At 48.1% G+C, this 24,721-nt stretch overlaps 1 long non-coding RNA gene across 6 annotated transcripts; it reads left to right on the top strand.

Annotated features, from left to right (window-relative positions):
* Positions 1-24,633, top strand: LOC309635657. Of its 6 annotated transcripts, none has more exons than XR_014248948.1 (5): positions 1-825; positions 11,049-11,204; positions 17,273-17,366; positions 20,474-23,044; positions 24,363-24,633. It is a non-coding gene; the product is annotated as an uncharacterized lncRNA (long non-coding RNA). The 6 variants fall into 6 exon arrangements; XR_014248949.1 differs by lacking the exon at positions 11,049-11,204 and adding an exon at positions 5,191-6,557; XR_014248947.1 differs by lacking the exon at positions 11,049-11,204.
* Positions 24,634-24,721: the final 88 nt, after the last annotated feature.

Below are 24,721 nucleotides of genomic sequence, written 5' to 3'. Positions count from 1 at the left end.
TGGCGTGGGGGGGATCGAAGTTAGAGGCGGGAGGGGGGGGAGTTTCTCGGGGGAGGCAAAAAAAAAAAAAGTTTTCTCTCCTCTGCAAAAGGCGGGCAGGGCGCCCTAAGTCCAAGGACAATCCATGGAAGTGTTCGCTTCTTCACAAGTTGTGCAAACGATTTGTTAGTTCATGAGCCTAATTAGTGCGGGGATCACATAAACAGCTTCCTCCGAAGCCTGGTAAATGGCTTGATGATTGGTCGCTATTACTCGCCCTGAGGTGGAAGGGGGGAGACTCTTTAAAGTGCGTCAGAAGGAGGCGAGCGCCTGGGAACCCGGAGGCCTGGATCCGGGCCGAGAGTGGAACGGAGTCGGCGCCGCTGCCTCGGCCGTGCCTCCTGCGCCCGCCAGGCCTCCCGGCCTTTCGGCGCCGTCGCCCCGCGCTCCTAGCTCACTCGCTCCCGCGGCGCCCGCTGCGGCTTCTCCTCTTTCGCCTCCTCCTCTTCCTTTGGCTTCTCCTCCTCCTCCTCTTTCTCCTTCTCCTCCTCCTCTTCCTCCTTCTCCTCCTCCTCTTCTTCCTCCTCCTCTTTCCCCACCTCCTCCCCCTCAGCCACCGCCTACTTCTCCACCACCACCATTCCCTCCGGGGCACCCCGGTCCCTGCAGAGTCCCCGAGCGGCGCCGCCTTCGCTGCGGCCCCCTGGATCCCGAGCCTGCTGAGCCCGAGCTGGGGGGACAGACGGACACACTGATGCACAGATTCCTCGCGCCTAGTGCTGTGCCGCTGCTGCCCCCCGCGGGCGCGGGTCAGGGGAGCTGGAATCGCCCCGGGAGCACTCGAGGGTAAGCGAGCAGGGGTTGGTTCCCGGCGAGGGCTAACGGAGCCGTTGGCCCAGACCAATTCCCACCCCCAGCGAAACTCCCGGAGGTTTCCCAGGTGAGGAGGGAGCCTGGCCGGGGATGGGGGGTCCTCCGACCACGCGTAGCCTCGAGGTCCCAGGGTCCCTGAGTTCACGATCCTTGACTCGGCCCGTTCGTTTCCAAGCTGAGACCGGAGTGGACGACCCTGCCCTGGCGGTGGACTTCCAACTTGCCCACAGGCTCTCAATTTTCCTCTCTGGGAGGGTGCTCATCTCCTTCCCCCAGACAGTTCTTTTGGGAACCGGGGGTCCCAGTATCTGGGAATGGGGGTCCAAGGTCAAGGGAGAGGCTGATGTGATACTACTATTACCGTTACGTTGTCGTTATTATTTTTGTTAGTGTTGTTATCGTTGTTATTATTGCTATTATTATTATTATCATCATCATCATCATCACTATTTCTATTATTATTCTGCCATCTGTCGTCCTAGGGGCGGGTTGCTGTGCAAACCTAGGGCTTGCAATTAGGGAGTGAGGATCGCTTCTCCAGTCCCAGGCCGTGTCCGCATTTTCGAGCTTGCCTTCGGTTTTAGGATGATTTTTAGGGCCGAGTTCCCTCGTCCCCATTGGCTCACGCTGCGGCATAATTATGATCACATCCCCCAGGCTGCTGGCGCTGCTCTCTGTTTATTGGTGGTTAAAGATCTATTATCTATTCATCAGCCGCCTCTTTTTTCCTCTTTTTTTTTTTTTCTTTTTGCCAATTACATTCTTCTAAAGTGAAGTACCAGCAGGTATTTTGCACGTTTACAATTAATGATTTTAAAAAAAAATCTGGCATCCTTTAAATCTCTTACTTGGAGGCCCATGTCACTTCGCTTAAGGGTGAAGAAATGCCTGTGTTTGGTGATGAGGTTGCCGTGAGACCCAAAAAAATGTCGATTGGGAGGGGGAGAAGAGGAAAGTCCTGTACGTCAGGCTTCAGTGCCATCAGATTCATCAGTCAAAGGTCCCCAGGTCTGGGGACATGTTCCCCAGCTTTCCCAGCTACCCTATCCCTGCCCTAGGATCTCCCCCATCTGTGGTTTCATCTGCTGTGTTTATGTTTGTGTCAATTTCTTCTTTATTCCAGGCATAGTCTGTGTTGGGGGTGTGGGGTGTGGGGTGTGGGGTGTGGGGGGGGGGAGGTTGGATGGCAGGAGGATCCAAAACCCCTTTCGGAAAACACTCCAGGCAAGAGAGGAGTTAGGAGTGTGTTTTCTGGCATTGTCTGGGCACCTGATCTTAGTGAGGACCCAGCAGAGATCATGTGTGCTGCCTCCCCCAAGCTTCCCAGGGCACACACACATACACACTTCCACACACGAGACAGGCATGGGCCTCAGCTCTGTACTCACGCCCCAAGAAGCCTGCCCCTACCTCAGGCTTCTGCTCTCTGACGCCAGCTCTGGGCAGGGGTCTTGGCTGGGTTTTCACCCTTAGCGGGTTCTCTCGACCTTGCTTTGTGGCATCCCCCCATCCTTTTCCCCAGGCCCAAGGGTAGAGGGTGTTCGATCCAGCCTCTTGGGGTGGGTTGCATTTTGAATAGTATCTCCCTGGGTCCTGAACCATAGACCTCCAAAAATATTGTCCCCGATTCAGAAATCCTTCCCTCAGTTAGGCTGTAGGGACACAAGCCCCACTGTGCCCAGGCCAACAGGGAGCCTGAAGCCACCAGGAAAAGTGGAAGTCTTTGGGCTGTGCTAGCCAGCCAGTCTGGGGTGAAGGTAGAGGTCAGCCCTTGGTTCCCGGAAAGAAATACCCAATTTAGGTGGGTTGTAGATCCCCGATCCTGGAGCTGGTGGAGGAGGACCCCTTTCTCCATGGAAGGATCTCCAGGAGGGCTGGAGGTTCAGGCTCGCCCGCAGGCCAGGCCTTCCAAACTCGAGCTTAGACTACAAGTGGGAAACTGAGGGCACTAAAAGCCCCACCCTGGCTGCTGGGCAGGGAATGGCCATTTATTGCACAGTCAGTATTCGTGATCTTGGCTGGGGGGGATGAGAGTAGACGACTTCCAAGGCAAAGGGGCTCCATTCAGTGTCTGGGAGGTGGGATGAGGCCCGCCATGGTGTGTGATAGTTTCCCCTCTTCTAAACTCTCAGGCTGAGCACTAAAGTGGTATTGGTACCACCTTAAACTCTCCTGTTTTGGCCGAGATGTGTCCGGAGAGTGTCCTAATGAAATGAGCAGTCTGGAGCCCAGACCCTCAGCCTCCCTCCCGAGGCAGGGACAGTCGGCCGGGGCAGAGGGCCCAGGCTGCTCCCAGTGTACAAGAAGCAGGCCACTCGCCTCTTGCAAACTGCCATAAGGGGGCCAGCTTTACCCCCAAAGGGCTCTAGTTATTGGCAGGTGGGCGAGGCTGAGAGAGTCTGGTGGTTGCCTTCTTGGCGGCAGTAGGACACGCCTGTTCGCCGCTGGCCCCAAGCCTCTCCCGGGCCCTCACGAGGAAGAAGCGGGTTTCTAGTGAGTCAGGGGCCGCACGCGGAAGCGCTGGAAGCGGAGTAATCTATGCTAATTCATGCGCCGGGACCGAGGAGCTTGGAAGGGTTAGCTCTGCCAGGCCCCGACGTGCAGGGGAATTAACTAGGAGAGTAACTTATTAACCAGGCTGGCGGGCAGAGGCGCACCAAGGCGCTGGGCAACCTAGTCTGGACTCGGACCCTGAGCTGCCTCTAGACTCTGCTCCTTGGACCCAGCGGCTGCCATTCTCTTTACTTGTGGCTTCTTTAGCCTTTCAGAATGCGGCCCCTCTTTGTTCCCTAGCTGCTCTGGAAGGGTGGGTGTTGGGTTAAGTACCGGTGTGAGCAGTGGGAAGTGGGGGGATTTCTGAGGCCCCATCTTAGAGCAACGGCCTCCCGATCTCCACACCCGCACCCGATGAGGGTTGTGCTCTGTAGATTTCAGAATCTACACTCTGCAGGCAGCTGAACTAGCAGACACATGATGAAGGTTCGAGTCTCGGATCTGTCACTTACTGACTGAGGGAACTTGGGCAACACCACAACCTCTCCCAACCTCCATTTTGTCATCTGTAAGATCACGGCCAATGCTGCCTGCGAGGCCGTGGAGGGCAGGAGGCCGGCCTGTTTTAGGGAGTGATAGAACCCTTCTACTTCCTGATTGTGGCGGCAGTTACACATCTGTGTTTTAAAAACTCATAGGGTTGTACACAACAAAGGGTGAGTTTTACTGTATGTAAGTTATACCTTAGTAAACCTGACCCCCACCCCCAAAGTCAGGCCTGGATGACCTTAGGCAAGTTACCTAACCTCTCTAAGCCTGTTATCTCTTCTGTGAACTCGAGATAAATAATATCTTGGCCCTTGAGGTTGTTCAACAAGATAAGCCAAGCAACATGCTTAGTGTCCAGCATATAATGAATGAGCTATCATAAAAGTAAGTTCCTGTCCTTGATATTGCTGTTATTATTATTACCTACCCACCTCCAGGGCTTCTTGCTGGGCTTCAAGACTGAACAATAAAGTTGTACAAATATAAGCTGCTGTTCTCACACTCCTGCCACGCTCCCCTCCATGCTCCTCCAAAGGCCAGGGACTTCTCTAGGGGGACCCTGGGGGTGAGAGAGGCTTGGATTCCTGGCTAGCGGGAGACATCAAAGGGCAGAGCTTTCTGGTCTTCTCCCATACCATCTGCTCTGAGTTTCCCACCAGGCCCTCTACCTTTGCAGGAGCAAACAGCAGTGCTTCTCCCTCCCCCAGCTCGTGCTAGGCCTGTTTGATAACGGGGGTGGATGCATACCTTCATGCAACCCAGGAGAGATGCCCAGGTGCTGCCTGGGTCACTACCTGTGTGACCTTTACCTTCTTGAGCCTCGGTTTTCTCCTCGCTAAAAAGGAAATACCAATATCTTAACAGCTGTTTGAGGGGAGTAAGTGAGCTAATGCTTGGCACAGTTACCGTTCGTTCATCAAATAGTAATGGCAGCCCATGGCTTTGCACGTCCAGCATACCCGCTGCACTCCGCTAAATCTAGGTCGCGGCGGTTAGGACCCTCCTGGTGAGCCGGTGCCGTGAGGCTGCACTGTGCGCCAGCCAGGCAACGCGAGCAGCGCGGACGTCCGTGGAGGGTAAGCCCTCTCCCCGGGCCCAAGACATGCGAAAGGTGTCCCGGGATGGGGAGATCCTCGGGACCCGGTTAAGAATTCCTCCAACCCACGGTGATTCCCAGTCACCCGGCCTCTCCGAATGCGTAGGGCGGCGGTAAAACTAAGAGAAAAATTAATGTCCTAAAAACATTTTTTTTTAAAATCCTCATGACGGCAAATCCCTTTCTGGTGTCCTCTCTAGAGGCCGCTGGCAGGCGCGGCGACCCGGGACGTGTATCCGCGTGCGCGCAGCGGCGCCTAGTGGCGGGGGCCGGGCGCTGGCCGCATCCCCGCGAGCGGCCGAGCCCGGTGCGCCCGGGAGTGCCGACGTTGCGCCCCACTGCCAAGACCTTCCCGCGACCGCAGTCTGAGCCGGGAGAGGCAAAGTAGGCTCACTGACCACAGAGGAAGAGAGGACGACTTGGAAATGCGTCCCTCCTCCCTCCAGCAGCTCTCCGCTTCGGAGTTCACCACCCACGCTAGAATTCCAGCTCCACCCCGAGTCGGGCTTCCTTCGGAAGGGTGCAAGGAAGGGGGGACGGGTTCTGTTCTAAAAAGGACGCTGAGGCCGTGATCACCTGTGCCAGGGGGATACCGCGGAAATGAGGCCGCAACATCATGCGTCAGGTCCTAGATCCCGCGGCCTGACTACGGGCCCATTCTGGCCTGCGCTGGCTCCAGCTTGGGTAGAGTCCGAAGAGCTGGGGTCTCGGGGTGCAGCTCTCTTAACTTCATGCCCCCTCGTGGCCGGCCAAAGACTCCCTGGTGGTTATTGCTGAGATAGCGATCAGCCGGACTGAGGGGCCGCGACCTGGTCAGGGTGACCGGCTCCTTCCTCCTGGAGCGCGCGGACCCTTATCTGTCCCGGCGCAAGTTGGTTCCTCTGGTGAGGTAAGGCCCGTGGAATCTGAGCGGGGTTCGTTGGAAACCCGTGCGTAACCGTTCAAGCGTCCACCGGGGGGACTGAGCCCTCTCGGGAGGGTTGGACCCTGGTCCAGGCCTCAGATGCCCCAGACGACTGCAGGAACCAGGTGCTGTCCTTCTCCGGATGTTATCAGGAGGCTGCCAGCGTGTGGGTCTCCGAGATCCAACCGTTTTGAGAGCCGACGTTTCAGAGCCGGGAACTCCGCACTGAGGCGTAAAGCCACGCAGGGCTTGACCATCGAATTTACTTCCTTCACCACGTTGAAACTCGTCAATCTCTCAACACACAGGCTGTCCTGATTCACTAATGAAAGCAAGAAAACAGACAAAAGGAAGTCCCGGTTTCTTTCTCCCTCGGCTGCCTTCAAATGAAAGTCTAAAGCCAAGCAAGGACAGGCGTGGGGCAGACTGACTGACACAGGGGCGCAGGAATTAGGGAAGAAGGACGCTCTTGCTCAGGTGACTTCCTCGGGCAGGGGTGGAGACAGCTCGGTCTCCCCTGCACCCTTCCCGCTGGTGGGTGGGTGGCGTTATCGCTCTCCCCTCCAACAGTCCCGAAAGCTTTGGTTTCACTGGGCCACAAGGTCACCGACTGTTGCCCGGAGCTCCCTGCCATCGCATAAGATGACCTGCAGCGGGCCACAGGTACTAGCATGGGAGGTGGCGGGGACGCATCTGCCGGCTTTTCTGCCGCCTTCTCCGGCATCTTTTCGTTTCAGACTCTGCTCTTGCCAACGGTCGCGGGCCTTGTAACTGGGGGGTCCAGTCCTTTAAGGAGCTCCTTGGGGTTGTCAGCAGCAAGCCACCTTTGAACCTAGGGGCAGTTTCTGAAACCCTGGCGTCTCACCAGTCCCTCTCTCAGGAGCTTAATTGTCTTTTATTTTTGTACTTCCCCATTTTCTGGACTCTGGAGGCTGGACTAGGGCTTAGAAAGAAGATCGTGGTCATTTGAGGAAAGAAACTGGAGGCTTTTTCTCTTGGACGATGCAGCTCTCCAAGAAACTTGGGGAGGCTGTCAGGAAGACTGAGAACAATTCCTCTCCCTGTAACGAATTTTCGCTTTTAAAGGCGTGTTTACTCACACCCAGTTCTCAGTGAACCTCATAATCTGGTGTGGAAGGAGTCATGATACCCATTTTCCAGATGAGAAAATCGAGGCTCAGAGAGGTCACTCTGCGAGGAGCCTTGTGACAGCCCCGCCTCCACCCCCAGCTCCCCCCGGTCCAACATCGCCAGACCCCTGCATTCAAGCCAGTGAGAAACGGTGGCGAAGACGCTGTTGGCTGACGGGGTCCAAACCACCGCACGCAGCGAGGCTCGTCCAGGCGCCCCATACCCTGTAACTCCATCACTTGCCTCGAACCCACTTGGCCACCATTGTCCTCCAGGCCACTGTTTCCACCTTAGGCCTCGCCCCATGCCCTTTTACTTCTTCCCGGGTAGCCTCCTGCGGACCCAAGCCCCGGGTTTAGGACCAGAGGGTCGACGGCCTCACTGCGGCCAGGAACCGAGGAGCTGACAGGGCAGTACTCGGAGGTCTTGGCCGGGACTCCGTGCGCTCCGCACCCTCCCGTTGCTCTTCAAAGCGGCCCTGAGACCTCCGGGGATGCCAACAGAGCGGCCCTGCGCCGGCGTCGGGGATGCCAACAGAGCGGCCCTGCGCCGGCGTCAGGGATCCTGGAGCGCGGCCTGAGCCCCCCTCGCAGCCAGCAAGGCGCCCCGAAAGTCCCTGGCCCAGCGATCTCTGCCTCCCTAGCTCTGCCCAGCCTGCGAGGAGCTGGCCAGGGGACAGAAGAGTGGCCAGGGGCTGGGAGCTTCCGAAGAGGCACACAGAGAGGGTCTGACCTACCCCCTTCTGAGAGACCGCCTCCCGCAGCCTCTGCCCTGGCGATCTTTACGTACAGGCGGCCGCAGCGGCGGCCAGGCCCTCCTCCCCCCACCCCACCCCCGGGACAATCGGGAAGGAACCTTCTGGTTAGGGCCCCGAAGCTGCATGGCCCCTCGCCACAATCACATTCAGGGGACCCTAGCGCTCGGAGGTTGGACACACTCCGCTCCCCTATTTGCGTCCCTTCCGTGTCTGGGCGTAGGGACCCAAGGTGCGCCCCCGCTTCCGCCAAGACCCCGCGAAGCCCCTGGCGGCTGGAGGCGAGGCCGAGAGAGGGTCCCTCCGGGGGCCTGCAGGCGTCCGAAGCCCGGCTGGGTCCCGCGTGTCCCCCACCCCGCCACACCCCCGGCGGGGTCCAGGAGAGGCCCGGCCGCAGCGTCCCTCCGCTTAGCCCGGCCGCCGGCGGCTCGCCGGGGGCTGCGCAACAAAGGGTGGCATCGCGGCGGCGCGGGCAGGGACCTCATTGGTTCAATATTAGCTTTTCATTCCAGTCTACTGTGCCCATCTGAGATAATATTGACTCTGAGGTGAGAGCCCACAGACGACAGGGCTTGTCTAACACTCCGCGGCCGGGCGCTCGAAGGGAAGAGAACCAGAAATGAAAAGTTAAAGAGACTGCAAATAAAAGCTCTGGCGCGGCGGCGGCGCGCCCCGGGGCTGCGCACGGCGCGGCAGCCAAGCGCTCCCCCCGGCGTGCGCCGGGGCCTCCGACCCGGGAACTGGGGGTCGGGAGAGGGTCTTGGGGTCCGGAGGCCGTTCTGAGGAGGGGCACCGCGCGTTCCCATCGAAAACTGCCCTCATTTACCACACAACCCCATCTTCCAGACAATTGATTTTGAGGTTCCGCTCCTGGGTAACTCTGGAGAAAACAAATTCCCGTGCACATTGTTTTAGTTTGCCAGTAAGCCACCTGAGATATTTTCCCCACTTAAACGATGTGATTTCTTTAGGGTAACTTCGCTGTCAGATTCTTCTATTTCCCCAGCACCAGAAGAGTAAACACGCGGAGCGATGTTCGATGGTCGTTAGGCTGCATTACTTGCGAGTGCGCGGTTAATATCAAATTTCTAACTGCATTTTGCTTTGCTTTGAATCGTTTCCCTGCAGCCCATCCTCGGGTTTCTTAATCGCCTTTCTAACCGCAACTTTAAAGGGCCTCTGGAACGTTCAAGTCTTGCTTATAAAGATCCGTTTCAATTTCCAAATTGCCTACGTTGGAAAATGGCACTTTAAGTTGTCTTAGGTGTCTGAGAAAGAACGCTCGCGGGCCCAAACACCAAACGCTGAGGGCTTGCAGTGATCCTGGGAATGGATGCCTTCGGGTCTCCTTTAGGAAATTTGTGTCTCCCCCTCATTGGAGTCTGACCTCCGTAAGAGATGGTCTGTTAACTCCGTTACTCCAATAAGGAGCTGGTCGTTTGGAATCTTTACATCTACCCCAACTCACTTGGATGTGTGGGGAGCTGGGATGCGGCAAGGGCCGGGGTGGCGGCACCAGCATCAGGGGAACCGTTGTGTGCCTCCCTCTTAGGTGCCCTGTGCTGAGCTGAGGATCAGCGATACCGACCGAGCTCCAGCACCTTGGATATTTCAGAGGAGGACATTCTGGTTAATATATGTGGTCTATAATATATTTTATATATGGCCCGTGTGTTTTATATATTATTTAAAATAGAATCTGTATTATACGGTTTCATCATATTGTGCAACTGTTTAGTATAGATTTAACCTCTAATTCTAATATTACTTGATTACATTAGTTACTTAACATATTTTTATACGTTATATATTATACTGTATGTGTAGATAGTTCTGAATATATATATGCACGTATAAATATATTTATTTAATATATATGTGTAAAAGTATTTGAGGGAGCCTTTAATCTCTCTGCAAGTACATATTTGATCGTTTTCATGCAACGTTTTAGAAAAAAATCCTAATCGAAACCACTTTGACACCAGCTATGTCTTTATAACAAACATCCTGAGGTCCAATTTCAGCTCCAGGGACAGGCGGGGCAGGGGCAACTCTGTCATAAGGGACAGCAGGTCCTCTCTGGAAAGTGGTTTTCCAAATGCCCATTCTCTGGGGACAGAGGAGACAACGTTCTGGACCTGGCGGCCGCCTCCTCTCCCCGCTCGCATTGTGGCGGTTGTTTTGGTTTTGAGAGGCTGTTTAGAGGCTCCGATGGTCCCTACACTGACGTCATGAATTAAAAATGAATTTGGGGAGTGCAGCATGTGCTCAGCCGAGGCGTCTGGGAGAGCAGCGAGGGCCTTTCACCCTGGGTTCTGGGCTCCAGACGCCAGTACGGCTCCAGCACAGCGCTCCGGCTCACGCGGGTCCCGGCTCCAGCCTGCGCCCGCCCTCCAACCCCGCGTCAGGAAAAGCTGTCCTAGGCTTGGACCGCTTGCATATCAGGTGGTCCCAACTACAGCCTGCTTCTAACACCGATTAAGAGCCGAAGAAAGCAGGCATTTAGGAGCTCCCGCAGGAGGGCAGGGGCCAGGTGGAACAAAATCGGGATTTCAGAAGTCCGCAGGTTATCGCCCCCCGCGCCGGATATCCAGTTTATGGAGGGGGAAAAAAGATAATAGAAGTCAGGTACGGCCGACTAAAGCATCAGAAATGAGAAACGCCTAAACTTTACAGCCTGATGAACAGGAGTCTACTTCTGAGGCCTGGGAGTCAGGAAGAGAAATTGGAGTGGAGGGGAGGGGAGTGGAGGGGGAGGGGGAGGGGAGAGGGAGGGGGACGGGTGGATGGGGAGGAGGGGAGGGGAGGGGAAAGGGGTGGAGGGGAGGGGGGAAGGGGGAGGGGGTGGGGGAAATGGGGTGTGCGAGGAAGACTTAGAGAAAGGGCAAGAGGGGTCAGAGACCACCAGGATGCAGCCGGCGGTGGGCTGTTTATTTCTTGAAAGCAAACCCCCCAAATGGCTACTTGGTGAACACCTTGTAGAACAAAGCAATGAAACTTGGCTAAAATCTGACCAAGAGGTGGGGTCCCACTTCAGGCAAAACCCCAAGTTCAGTGAGACCCAGAGCCCCGCTCTGATCTGGTCCAGTCCCCAGCCTTGAGAAAAGGTTTTTGCAGATGTGGAAGAGTGCAGGCTATGCCCACGCTGCTCTGTCCCTGGCTGGGCTCTGGGGTATATGCTAAGATGAGCTGGGGACCAGGAAGTGGGAAACCGGCTTCCTGTTGCTAAAAATAAAACAACTGACCCCTCTCCCTCCCCATGGCTGCAGTCTCCGAGCCTGGCTGCCTAGGGAGGCATCTGAACACCCACAGGATGCCAAGGCTTCCAGATGAAGGGTGGATCACAGTGCCAACCATGTGGGTATGGATCTCCCCCAGATGGACTTCAGCACACCTGGCCCATCTGTAGCGGTTCCTCCATCCAGGTGATCCATCTTGCCCCTGCCCAGGGTGGTAGAAAACTTCATTCTAATTGTGTAAGCATCAGAGTTCCATATTTCTGCCCCTTGCTCGGAGCCCCTATGATCCTGGTTAAAGGGTCAGCTGCTCAGGTGTGCTGGGAACAAGAGAGGGTCTTTTTCATTGTTCATTTTCCACCAGAGCATCTTACATGAGAGACAGTCCATTTTTATCACCCATGGCACCTGCCTCGGATACTGTGCTAAGCACTTATCACGATCTATCTCACCCAGTCCTCCGAGCCATCTATCAAAATATCTCTTCTCACTTTTCAGATGAGAAAACTGTGGCTTGGAAATGTTAAGGGGTTCACCCAAGGTCACACACACAGCTAGTAAATGAAGGGGCCTGGATTCCAATGCAGATCTATCTGATTCCAACATTTCCTCTCCCCACCAACTCTTATTTCCTATCAAAATGCCCCTTTTTTCCCAGTGAGGGAGTCCCACAGGGTAAGAAAAGAGATAACACTTTGCTCCCGAGTCCTCCCAAAAATCAATGACCAGAGGATACAGAGCCATTCTGTCTCCAGCGCATTTATTCCAGGTCAGGAAGAGAGAATAAGCAGTTGGCACATGGGTAGCATATATGGTTTACAGAGAGCTTGTTCACACACCTCACGTCAATCACCTCTCTCACCAACCCCGTCAGAAGGATACGGCCATTATCACTCCAGTTTAGAGAGGCAGAAACAGACTCAGTGAGGTTGAACTACTTGATCACTGCCCAGTCAGTTCTCGCAGAGCCCTGGCACTGGCCTGGGCCCGCCCATTCCAAGCCTCCCAGCTCTGCAGATACCACATATGGGACCATTTAACCAACGGAGTTAGGCCTTGCGTTCTGTTGTGAAATTGCTAGGTTATTTTCTCTCTGTTTTAAATGTTTCTGCAAATGTTATTTTGCGATTCAAAGCTTTCTCTTCATTTATGCCTCTCTTATACTCATTCTTTCTCCATGTATGCACCAATCTGTATTGCAGAGCCATCAAGGAAACAGAACAAGGAGTTGCCCCTTATCTGAGTTCAAATGTTACTCGGAGACCACAGTGTATATATTTTATCTACAATTTTTGCTCTATTATTATTGTATCTTTTGCTCTGTTACCATTTGCCTTACATGCATCACTCAAATGTGTGATCAAGAGTTTAAAATTGTATGTGTGTGTATCTTTTCATGACTTTAATAGTATTTTTAACCCTTGCTTGGACAATGATTTTCTTTGCTAAGATTTAAGGGAAAGAGTTTGTGGTCGGAGGAATCCTTTGATCAAATAATTCCATATCCAAAGGGATAACTGAGACTCCAGATAGGAAATGGCTCAAGGTGTCTCTGACCTTGAGATGATGTACCAAGTCCCCTGCCACCAGCAAGAACCTTTCTAGGGAAGGGTGTTCTCAGCCTTCAGATGGCCAGGGCTCCATCCCCACACTCATTCGGAACCTCACTTGTTCACTCTCCACAAGAGCCATGGCCACACATCCCATGAAAAAACTTTATTTGTTCTCATTATCATAAAATTATATGTATATCTGTATGCTAGACTAGTAGACTAGAATGTATAAAGAAGATAGTAACAATCATCTAAATTCCCCCTGGCCAGAGGTCACCACTGTCAAACATTTGGGATGTTAACTTTTGACACAAAGGAAGTTTATGTTTACACCTTTTCGTTATTGGCGTTCTAGTAAATAAAGGAAAGGAAAGAAATACGCTATATGATTCTGTTTACATGAAGTTCACAACTGGATCTAGAATTCAGAACCCTCTGGGAGAGGATTCACTGGAAGGGAGCACAGGGGAATTTTCTGGGGTCCTAGAAATGTTCTATATCTTGATTTGGGCCATGGTAACACAGATACATACAACTGCCAAAACTCATCGAACTTAAGACCTGTGTATTTTACTGTAAAATTTTATACCTCAATAAAGAAGAAGAAAGAAAGGAAAGAATCCTGGACAAATATGGGCTTGGCCAAAAAGTTCGTTCGGTTTTAAGTAAAAAGACACATTTTTCACTTTCACCAAGAATTTTATTGAACAATGTATTCACTAACCAAATGAACTTTTTGGCCAACCCAATACTGTAGCAAAAGACCAAACTGGGGAGGTGGGGAAGGAGGAGGGAAAAAAAAAAAAGCCTGAGATGCTGAGCTAAGACGAGCCACACACAATACCTGGAACTTTACAGAGGAAGATACCAGGCTTGGCCCCCAGTACACCAGCCTCTCTCAGCACTGCTCCCCTTTTCAGGGCTGCAGTTAAATCCAAGAGGGCTGGATCTTTAAGAAGGTAATACAATCTTAAGATCCTGCTAGGGCCCACCATCTACCAAACTCTCTCTTCTCTGATGCTATTACTTCCATGTTTGTGGCGAGGCACTGTATTTCCTGATGGGGGCAGGGGAGGGGATGGGTCCCTTGGAGCCTAACAAGAATCTGCGCTTGACTCAGGAAGGAAGGTTGAAGGTCTTAACTTTCCAATAGATTATATTCCAAAAGTTTCTTTCTTAATCACTATCTAGGACTCAGAATGTTTGTGTCTCATAGAAACAGTATTATAAATGATGGTCCAAGTTCCAAGTTTCTCCTCCCTAAATATCTATTAAATGCCTACTCATAAGATATAGAATTTTAGGCTTGGTAGGAACATAAGTACAGTGAATTATAGTGGTTGTGTGCCATGTAAAAAATGGGAAGAAAGCAAAATTCTTTTCTTTTTCCAAAAACATACATGCTATCTGCCAGGCACTATGTTGACATTTAGGATTCAAAATTTTTTAAATCTCATGATATCTTCCCTCAAGCAGCTCATTGTCTAGTGGAGGAAGACTACCTTGTAAATAAATAAGTGCAATAAAATCTTATATGTGTTTTGATAGAGGTTGTCATAATTTTAAAAAAAACAGAAAAATATAAGTGAATGATAGCTGGCAAGGGAAAACACATTTTGAAGCAGGCAGAGTTGATGGGATAAAGAATTAGATGAAGACCTATAGAGAGATTCTAAGGGGTCATGGGGCACTTTGAAGGTCAATGGCCCTAAATCGGATTCTACTTCAAAACATGTTTTCCCTTTTCACTGCTATCAGAGGATTATAGTTTGACTTCTCAGTCATGATTGGGGTTGGTTGGTTGTCCTTGACTTTCAAATTATTTGGAGGGAGTAGAGAAGGGTAAGACTTACGATTCCAAAGAGAAAAGTAAAGAAAATTTAGAAGGTATGTAAACCTTGGAGGATTGTCAGAGGTAGATATGACCCGGTAGTGATGGAGGAAAAAGCATAACCCCCAACACTGGGGAAGAAAGAAAAGGCCATTGCCCACACCAGCTACCAGATGGTGAAGTTGGCTCAGGGCAGTTTGGTTGCCATCTTGAAAGCAGAGTGGGCCAGGAGGCCCTGTGCCCTCACAAGTATGGGACCACTTAAAATTTATAGTATTTGGGGATCATTTATTCATTCAACCAGTATTGTGCATTTACCATTTATAAGGAAATTTGCAATTGACTTGCAATTAACAGGATTAAGAAATTTAGTGAATTATGGCCCTTGCCTTCAAGGGCTAGTTGGGGAACTAGAGAACTATTATTTAATGTGCCCAAACATGAAATGTTTTTTCACCCATCAGTAAGTTGGGGGTAATAACAACGCAGGATCTACTGACCTCACACAATTGTTCTGAGACTAGAATATGATTAGGGAGTAAAAATGTCTTTGTAAAGTGCAGGTGTTAGGTATTAATCATGAGAATGGTTTTCAGCTGTGTCCTCCCCTTGCGGTCAATTATTCATTCAACAAATGTTTATTGTGCACTTATGCTGAGCAGGCACTCTTCTGGGTACTGGGAACATAGCAGTGAAGAAAACAGATAAAATCTCTGCCCTCTTGGAGCTGACATTCCCCAACAGGGTATTCTGCTGACATGAATAAGACTCATCAGTCATGTGAGAGAGGCATAAAGCTTAAGGCTTGGAAAATTGAAGAATTGGAAACAATCTAAGTATCCCTTAATGTGGGACAGGTTTTAAAAAATTATGATGCTTCCATACTGCTGAAAACTGCATAGCTGTTTAAAAAGATGGAAGTAGCTATCTGTATATAGTATTATAGAAAGAATTTCAAGGCCCGTTGAAGGGGGGGAAAGCAAGTTCCAGAATAATACATAATATGATCCTAATAATGTTTCACATAAACACTACCTATTTGTGTTTTACTCACATTCTAATATATAGTTACATGTGAATACTTAGGTGTAATCTCAGAGAAAAGTTCTGGAAAGATACACAGCTGACAATTGTGTTATTTCAGGGGAGGAGAGGTGACCTGATGGGGCATGGTGTGGACCGGGGACTTTTACAATTTACGATGGTAATTCCTGACAATGAGAGTGCATTCACCTATTGCTTATGTAATTAAACAAGGAGACACACGCATGTGGGTACAACTGAGTTATAGCAATATAATTATGGATGACAATTGTTACTCTTTTAATCTCCTATAATGTTGTTTTAATATGTCTATAGAGACATATACACATATAGATGAGATGATGCCAAAACATAAAAGGTGGAATTAAAACATGGTGTCCTGGCTCAGAAGTCTTGCCTCTCCCCACCCCACCTGCAGTTTATAGTGAAACCTTTTTTAAGAGCATCATGGGATGTTGGGTAGAAACCCTCGATCTCCCAGTTCTGAGGCACATGTAATTATTTCACAGTTAAGTAGCCTCAAGGATCTTTGCAAAAGATATGATTTCATTATGAGAGCACCATGCATCTCCCAGCAGCAATTGAGCTTCAGCTGGAGCCAATGCCAGGGTTCTGGTATATGATGGGTGGATCCCAACAGGGTCCCCTGGTTCCCAAACCAAGCCAAGTGAGCTAGCCCTAGCTTCAGCTGATCTCTGAAAATCAGCTCATGCATTCCGGCTGAATCTGTTCCATTGTCTCTCTCTCTGTGACTTTAGGCAGGCCTTTTGCTGCTTCTGGGTTCAATGGCGAGAGCTGAACTGTATATCCTATAACCTCATTTCCACTCCTAAACTTCTGATTTCTATTATGGCAAGTTGTTACAAGAGGAGACCGCATTTGTTCACATGCACCTGCCATGTGCTGGGACAGAAAAGGCAAGCAAAGTCCTTGGCCTTAAGGAGCATGTTGGAGTCAGATTCTTGGGGATGTTGAAGCTGATGAAACTGCCAGGAAGGTGGACTCAGAACAGAAGCATGGAGATCCTCCTCCACTTCTCTGCAGTCTCTGGCTCTAAATCTCTGGGATAAAGCTGGCCTCTGTTCTTCCAGCCCCTTCATTCAGAAATTAAGCTGGCAGTAGGGCCCCTAGCCACGCTGGGTAGCTTCAGGACCTAGAGACTAACCACATCCATGTTACATGGGGAAAAAGGAGTCTTGGTGGGGACAGGGATAGCCTGAGGTCAGGGTGATCTCTAGGAGGACTGGAGATGGGACCCAGGTCCTTACAGCCAATCCTCTGATTCAGCAAACTCTTAGTGAGCATCTACTGTTTGCCAGGCACTTTGCTAGACTGTGGGAGCACAGGTGTGAATCGATCAAACCTAGGGCTTACAGAGCAGGGCTTCAGTGGTTAGAGGCCTCTCCTGGGCAGGACAATACCCTCGGTTAGAAACCCTCAGATCTGTGCCCTTCTCCAGGGCCCCCCAGAGAATCAGCACATACGGTCTTAACGACCAAGGAGCAGAAAGCTGCTGGCGGAGGCCCAGGTACACTATACACTGAGTCAGGGGATAGGGATCAAAAGTCATCCTAGACTGTGCCCTGGGTCCCAGCCAATCTTGAGCAAAGGTAACTTGCTTCCATGGGCCAAGGGTGGGTGGGTGTTTTCCCAGAAGAGCAGAAGCAGCATGGCCAGAGCAGAGCATCAGCACCAAGCTGACCCAATCTCTCATTCCCTTTCCACACCTCCTAGCTGTGTGACAGGCCAACAGCTCAACCTCCTGAGCCTCAGTTGTTTCTTCTGTAAAATGGGAATGATAACAATCCCGCTGATTCTTCTTCCTTCAGGAGATGAAGATGGAGATCAAATGAGGTAACGGGTGGAAAATAAATTATCAAGCACTTTAAGCTACAAATTGATGGTGTTGTACACTTTGAAGCGGTGAGTCTTCCTGCTGTCTCCCCTTTACGTCTCCCACCCCACCGGGAAGAACCCTTTGCCACGCAGCTGTGTGAGGTTTCCCAGTGTAGCAAGTGCGGGAGCTGTTGTAGGGGAGGAGGAAGGAATTCTTGGCCTGCTCATCGCTTGTGGGCTGGAGGGTCGTTCCTGAGCCCGAAGATTCCCTCACAAGGCAAGTGGGCAAGCTGGCACTGGCCCTGGCTGAGCAGCCCCTGGAGACAGATCTGGGGAGGCCCCATCACTACTGGGGGTTCAGACCGCACCCTGAAACCCATTAAACTAATGCCTTGTACGCCTGACAGCTGGGGTCAAGAGACGTTTTCAGGGCGCTTACGGGCTCCTCTAGGGGAGAGGCTATGCCTGGGTCCGCGGGCTCCTGTGCAGGAAGAAGGGACTCTTGGGGCACAGTACCTCTGGTCCTCATGTGCTGTCAACCTTGGGCAGGTCACCTCCTTTCTCTGGGCGCAGCTGTTAGAGGCGCATTGCTTTTTATTTTAAAAGTGACGCGTGCTCAGAAAACATGTAAATGTGAAAGAAGAGGACAAAGTCAGTGACGGTGCCTCCCCCATCCTACGACCATGGACAGCCCGCTATAAAAAATTCTTCTCAATATACAAATAGCTATGTTCACTTCTTCAACAGAATTTGGGATCACACAGATACATTGTTCTCTTGGACTTGCCCTCTGTCAATGTCAGTGTTCTCTTGGTCTACCCCTTCCTTCAACCAACTGCAGAGTATTCCAGCATTGGACAATTTTGTGACTATTTCCACAGGGTAAACCCTGAAGTGAAATTACAGGATCAAAAATATTTCTCTATGTCCTCAATATGTTGAATATTATCCTTCCTTTTTAAAATTTTGGTAGCAATGAGTGAAAATAAAATTTTGTTCTAACTTTAAGTTGTTTGATTATTCATGAGGCTGAGCATCTTTTTTATTTTTTGCATGTTAAGTGGCTACTTGTGTTTCTTCTTCTGTAAAAAGCTTGCTTGTGTGTCCTCCCAAGTTATTCTATTGGAATGATGGTCTTTTTCTTACCTTAAAACAGCACTTTGTATAGTAAAGCCCTTAATCTATTGCTTGTCATACATTACATTTTCCCCTAGTTTGTCATCTGTTTATAGTGTGTTTTTCCCACACCAAAGATTTAAATATTTATGCAGGTAAAATTGTTAGTTTTTTCCTTTCTGGATTCTGAGGTATATCTCTTTTCAAGAAAGGCTTTTCTCATTCTCAAGATTATAGAGTTCTTATTTTTAAGTTTCTTTTCAAACTTTAATAATTTTTAAATGTATATACATCTTTAATACATTTGGATTTTTTTCTGTGACTGTAAGTGGATAACTATTCCAGCATCGTTTATGGAAAAATCTAGTCCTTCTCCACTAACAAGAAATACAATCTTTGTCATATACCAAGTTCCCATATATACATTTTATTTCATTAACCTATTTTATTCTATTCTACATACTATTTTATTCATTTATCTATTTAATATTCCTACAACATTATCATAGTGCTTAATTGCTCTGACTCTGTAATATTTTTTAAAATCCAGTAGAGCAAGCCTCCTCTCATTTTCCTCTTTTACAAAAATTTTCATGTATCTAATCTCCTAGGGAAAATTTAGAATCAATTTTCCATTTCTTTTAATCAGAAATTTTACTGAAATTGCATAAAAATTATAAACTAATTTGGGGGAGAATTGAAACCTTCACAATATTTAGCCATCGCAAGCAGAAATACAGTAATTTACTCCATTTAGATTTTCTTTGATGTACTTCAGTATTTTCTTCTACACAGGTGATAGAGATTTCTTGCATGAATAAGTCATTGTATTTTCAGTTTTGTGGGTGATTTATGCTTTGTTTTGTTTTTGCTGTGGTGAATGGAATAATTTTCATTTTATATATTTAACTTATTACTATTATATGAGAAAACTGGTTATTGTTTCTATAGTCAGCTGAGTCTCTTGGAGTTTCCATTTAATAACTGTTTTCCTTATTACCAAAATAAAGCATGTCTATTGTAGAAAATGAAAACATAAAAGGAAAGAAACCAACAGTACCTGTAAAATCTATTCTTCAGAAGTAGTCATGTTTAAGATTTTGATGAATGTCCTTCAAAAAAATATCTGTTTTATATATATATATATATATACACATATATATGTATATATATATATACATACATATATATTTAAAAATAGTATCATAATATATAACATTATACATATATCTACTGAAGTAGACAGACGTATATGTCTAAGAATTAAGTAGACATATGCATATCTAATTTTATGAATAGCATCATAATTTGTTTTCTAAATCACTTTTCCTACTTAATAAAATATCATAAACCTTTTTTCCATGTTACTATTCTACATTATCATTTTAATGGCTGTATTAAATATATGAATTTATTTAAGCAGTCCTCTAACTTTGGACAGTTAGGTTGAGTCCATTTTTTAATATTATAAATCGATAGTGAACATCTTATTACCTCAATCTTTGTGAATAGTCGTGATTATTCCTTTAGAAGAAATTTCTGGGAGTGAACTTTCTGGATCCAAAGGCAGAAATCTAAGGCTTTTGTGATAAATTGGACAAATTGCCCTTCAGAAAGCTTATTCTCCTACCTCCACTTTTTAATACATATTTCTTCATCATATCTCCCTTTCTTCAATGAACATTATACCATAGGCATTTCTTAAGTACTGAAACTCACTGGCAACATTATTTTAATAGAGTGTTCTGTCAGCCACCAGCCCTCCTTGGATCTTAGTTCCTTCCGTTTCCTGAGATAACACAGAAGTTCCTGACTTCCAGACCAAGCAGCTTCATTTGATGACTGCGTGCCTCAGCTTGGGGTTCCAGCTTCTAAAGTAGAAATAAAATGATTAACTCAGCTTCAATCTTGTTTGCTCTGTGCAGCAGGAAGGTGGCCAGGAGGCTCCATGAAATGTTGATCATTCTAAGGGTTTGCTACCTACAAGGAGCAGAAGATCCATTTGTGCTTTAAATAAAAACGCACCTTCCCTGTCATTTTTTATCAGTAAAAAAAGGTGTCATGTTTCTCCCAATCAGGTGTTCACTTGGCAAGAAACTACTAATTCAGAAACAGTTCCAGCAAGGGGATAATGTTTTTCTAAGCAGCAAATGACTACAATCACATCTGCATTGACAAGTCACAACTTATATCCTTCTATGGTGTTTCTGCTCTTTTGAAAATGTTAATAAAAACTTAATGTGGAAAAAAAAACAACTTTTTCCATATATGTGTACCAATGAGCCTGAGGCAACTCATACTTTCTTATAAAACAAAGTAGGTCACTCACATCAATCATGTTGTCTTAGCACATTTTTTCCAAATTAGGAATTCTCAATCCATCATACCATGTTATGGCATCCCTTTTCCAAACATTTCCTTTTAATATGCTCTTTAACATGATAAGCAAATCTAATAGAATACATTAGTGTCACTTTTCAGTGATGGAGTGTTTCCTCCTGTTCAATCCACGATGAGTTCAGGGAAAGATTTTTACTGATTCACCCTCTAACAGCAATCGCTTATTGAAAATATGACAATGGCCTCAAAACTGCCAAGGCCACACTTGGGTGTTGGCCTTAGAAAGATCATGGGCCCCCTACCTCACCTCTCCATGTGTCATAGATGTAGAAAACTCAAAAGATGTGTGTGTCCCAAAGCAAAATAATAAATCCAGATTCTGTACGTGAGGAGTGTTTAAATTTAGCCCATTGACTCAGTAGAGTTGCACATGCACACATTCTATCCCATATAGATCAAAAGCTTGTACTGGGCTTCATTTTAAAACCACATTGCTTGCAGAACATTTCCAAATCTCCTGAATCATGCAGAAAGGGAGGATCCTTGGCTTAATGTGTGTGAGATTCTCCAAAACCAGTTACCATCTTCTTGCAAGTGAATTTGGACCCCATGTTAGATGCACGCTCTGTTTACAACCCACTTGAGATATATTTGCGTGTTCTATATTTGACAACATTTACCTGGCAAAAACAGTCTTTGTTTCCACTCGTATCTCTAGTTCTCAGACTCATGTGTTCATTGTTAGCACTTGACTTTCTTTGGAGATTTTTTATTTGGACAGAGTTTTGGAATAAAACATTTGTGAAAGTTGGGAAGGGGAGCAGTCTGTAGAGCACCCAGGAATTCGGCTGTTTCGGGCTTTTGGCCACCCAACAGGAAAACATTTGAAGGGAAAAGGGAGAGTTCAGTTTGTGTTCTGGACCTTTCGTTGGGACACGTGGTGTCCTGCAGACACTGGTCTTGATTGCCCGTTCCATAAGTCACACCACTGCTTCCTCAAGTCTTGGGGAAAAGGAAGGTAGCTTTATGGACCCTGATTAACCATAGCTTCCTGACACTGCCCCATTCTTGCCCAGAGCTAATGACTTGAAGGTGTGTATGTCCAGGAAACATGATTAACTCATTGCAAAAATGACTGTGTTAGGGGCAGTGAAGGACACAAAAACGAGACATAGCTCCTACCCTTAAGGAGACTGAAGTTGGGCTTGATATCAAGTAGAACATGATAAGGAAAAGAAAAAAATATCCAGGTTGTTCAGAGGGGGGAGAGGTCACTGCCAGGTAAGGGTGGTTGTCATAAAAGATTGAGAAGAAGATGATCTTTGAATCAGGCCCTGATGGTGAGTAGTCTTTGGACCTACACAGATGGGGGAAGGGCATTCTAGGTCGAAGGCACAGAGAGAGTCAAGGGGCAGGCGTGGGAAAGCATGTAGGGAGAGGGGCCATGACAAACAATTCAGGACCCATTGAACACAGGCTGCATAAAGAGAAGAATGAGAAGAAATCCGGGAAGGGAAATTGATGCAAGTGTGTGAGCAGCCTTGAGTGCCAATGTAAGGAGCAAAGTCTCCAGGGAATGCTCCCCCTCCCATGTCCCCAGAATTGTTCTGGTCACGTCACCACATTTGCCTGGAATAGGAAGATTATTAGGGTGACCATATTTACATGGGTGCACTTGAACCCCCTCCATCTTCTTTCTTTTTCACACTTCTCCTTCTATACGTAGGTAAATGCTATGGCAAATTAAAGTGTTTCCCATTGCTGAGGTTTGGAGCACCATCCTGGAAATTCCTGTTGGCCTCAAAACCATTGCTCACAGAGGTTCAGGATTCTCCCAAGTTTCAGTGTTTTTTATGAGCTGATGAACATTTGTAGAAGCTGCCCCGTTCCTTCTGGTCCATGGACCCAGAGGGGACTGTGCAATGCAAGAATTGAGGTGCTTTGGGAAATTCATCAGTTTGTTCAACAAACATTTATTGAGCCGCTGCTATGTGCCTTAACATTGCTCTATGTGCTGGGGACAAAGTGTGTAAACAAGACTGACAGGGTCCCTGTCTTCATGGGATTTACTTTTTGGTGGGACAGACAAAAAGTTATCAAGATCATTTCAGAAGGGAAGTTAAGAAGGGAAACAAGGGAAATAAACAAGTTACGTGATAAAGAGTGACGGAAGGAAGAGAAGGACAACCACGTCAGAGAAGATGGTCAGAGGCGACCTGAAGGATGGGGGCTGAGAAGGAGCCAGCTAGATGAATGGCGGCCAGGAGAGAAACATGGCGAGCAGAGGACACAGCAAGTACAAGTGCATGGTGAGTTGGAAGAAGCTAGTAAGTGAGACCGAGAGGGAGCAGACGGGGCTGGAGCAAGGCAGGAGCCCACTGGGGATTTGAGGTACAATGGGAAGCTCCTGCAGGGTTTTAAGGGAGGAACGACTGAGCTATGAACATTGGGGTCCACTTTAGAGCCGCCATTAGGCACCATCTTCTCCGGCGTCACCCTTGCCGACTTTCCCCACAAAGTAAAAACGAGTGCTGGGAGTACATCAGCTTTTATTTTTACAGCAATCTTTGTACCCAAACCACCATAGCATTTTTAATAACAAACTGGCAGGGAATCAGACATCTGTACTTGAAAAAAACAGCCCAAGCCAAGTATTTCTAAATGTTTTATATTTACTTGTAACATTAGAATAACCATGAGGCTGCTTTTTGCATAATCGGAACCATTCTCATTAGGGTTCGACAGATCTCATCCTTCACGGGCTTGGGTGGTGGTTTTCATTATGGCAGTGACATTGATCTGATGAGAGTGAATCTCTTCTTGAACACTTGTGGATAAAAGGGGAAGAAGTTGAGAGAAGCCAGGGCAAGCTAGGAAAATAAGAACTCTGTAAAGATAACCATCAGCTTGGCATTGGGGTGCCATGAAAAAAGCCCAGTTTTCGAAGTTCAGCAGAGCTGGCCCAGAAGTTCAGCTGGGTGACCTTGAGCGAGTCACTTAACCTCTCTGAGCTTCCACCTCTTCATAGGCCAAATGAGGATGATAATAGAAACTACTTCATGGAGTTGTGGTGAGATCTAAATGAAATAACATAGGTAAAGAGACTTGGCACGAGGTTGATTTCTGCTTGTCTTCCTCCAAAATTAGTATTTAACATCCAAGATTGAGATACTACCCCTCATCCTTTCTCTAAAGCAGGCTTGCAAGATTTATCAAACAAAAATACAGCATACCCAGTTAAATTTGAATTTCAGACAAACAACAAATAATTACTTAGTATAGATATGTCCCATGCAATATTTGGGACATACTTAAACAAGGCATCCTGCATTTTATCTGGAAACCCTATTCTAAAGGTTTAATGATCCTAAGAAAGAGGGGTTTTGAGACCCAGCTGGGTCCTGGTAGTCCACCTGGGCACCTGTGCCAGAGGTGATTTGATATCCTTGTAAAGACTGCCTTACTAGCTCACTGAATCCCCAGTGCCTAGAACAGAACCTGGCATATAGTAGGTGCTCAGTAAAAATGTATTGAATGAGCAGCTAAGACCTCGTTATAAGTCAATCAGATTGGGAGGTATATATATTTTAAACCTGCCTTATAAGTCATGCATCTCCTTTACCTGAGGTCGATATGAAGACAGAGACCCGCTGACCACCCCAGCCCTCACTCCCCACCCCCAGAATCAAGCTGGAATCGAAATGGAGCGCGACCATCATGCTCTCACTGCCTCTCAGCCACCTGCAGCCAATGTGGAGCCAGATCTGGGCAGTTTACAGCACAGCCCCTGTCCTGAACTCCCCTCAATGGCCCCCCAAAACAACATGGGTTACAAAAATATTTCATGCCAACTCATTTCATACTTCATGTATTTTATTAATAAAGAAGATGAAACTTCCACGTTCAGAGTCCACTTTTTTCTCCCCCTTCCTCTGGCAAACAGGACACATCTGGGCTGGAAGGTGGGGAATGGCGGGGTCTCAGGC

This window comes from Balaenoptera borealis (assembly GCF_965194805.1).
Source record: "Balaenoptera borealis genome assembly, chromosome: 10".
Taxonomy (NCBI): Eukaryota; Metazoa; Chordata; class Mammalia; order Artiodactyla; family Balaenopteridae; genus Balaenoptera; species Balaenoptera borealis.
This window is presented reverse-complemented; position numbering and strand designations above follow the sequence as displayed.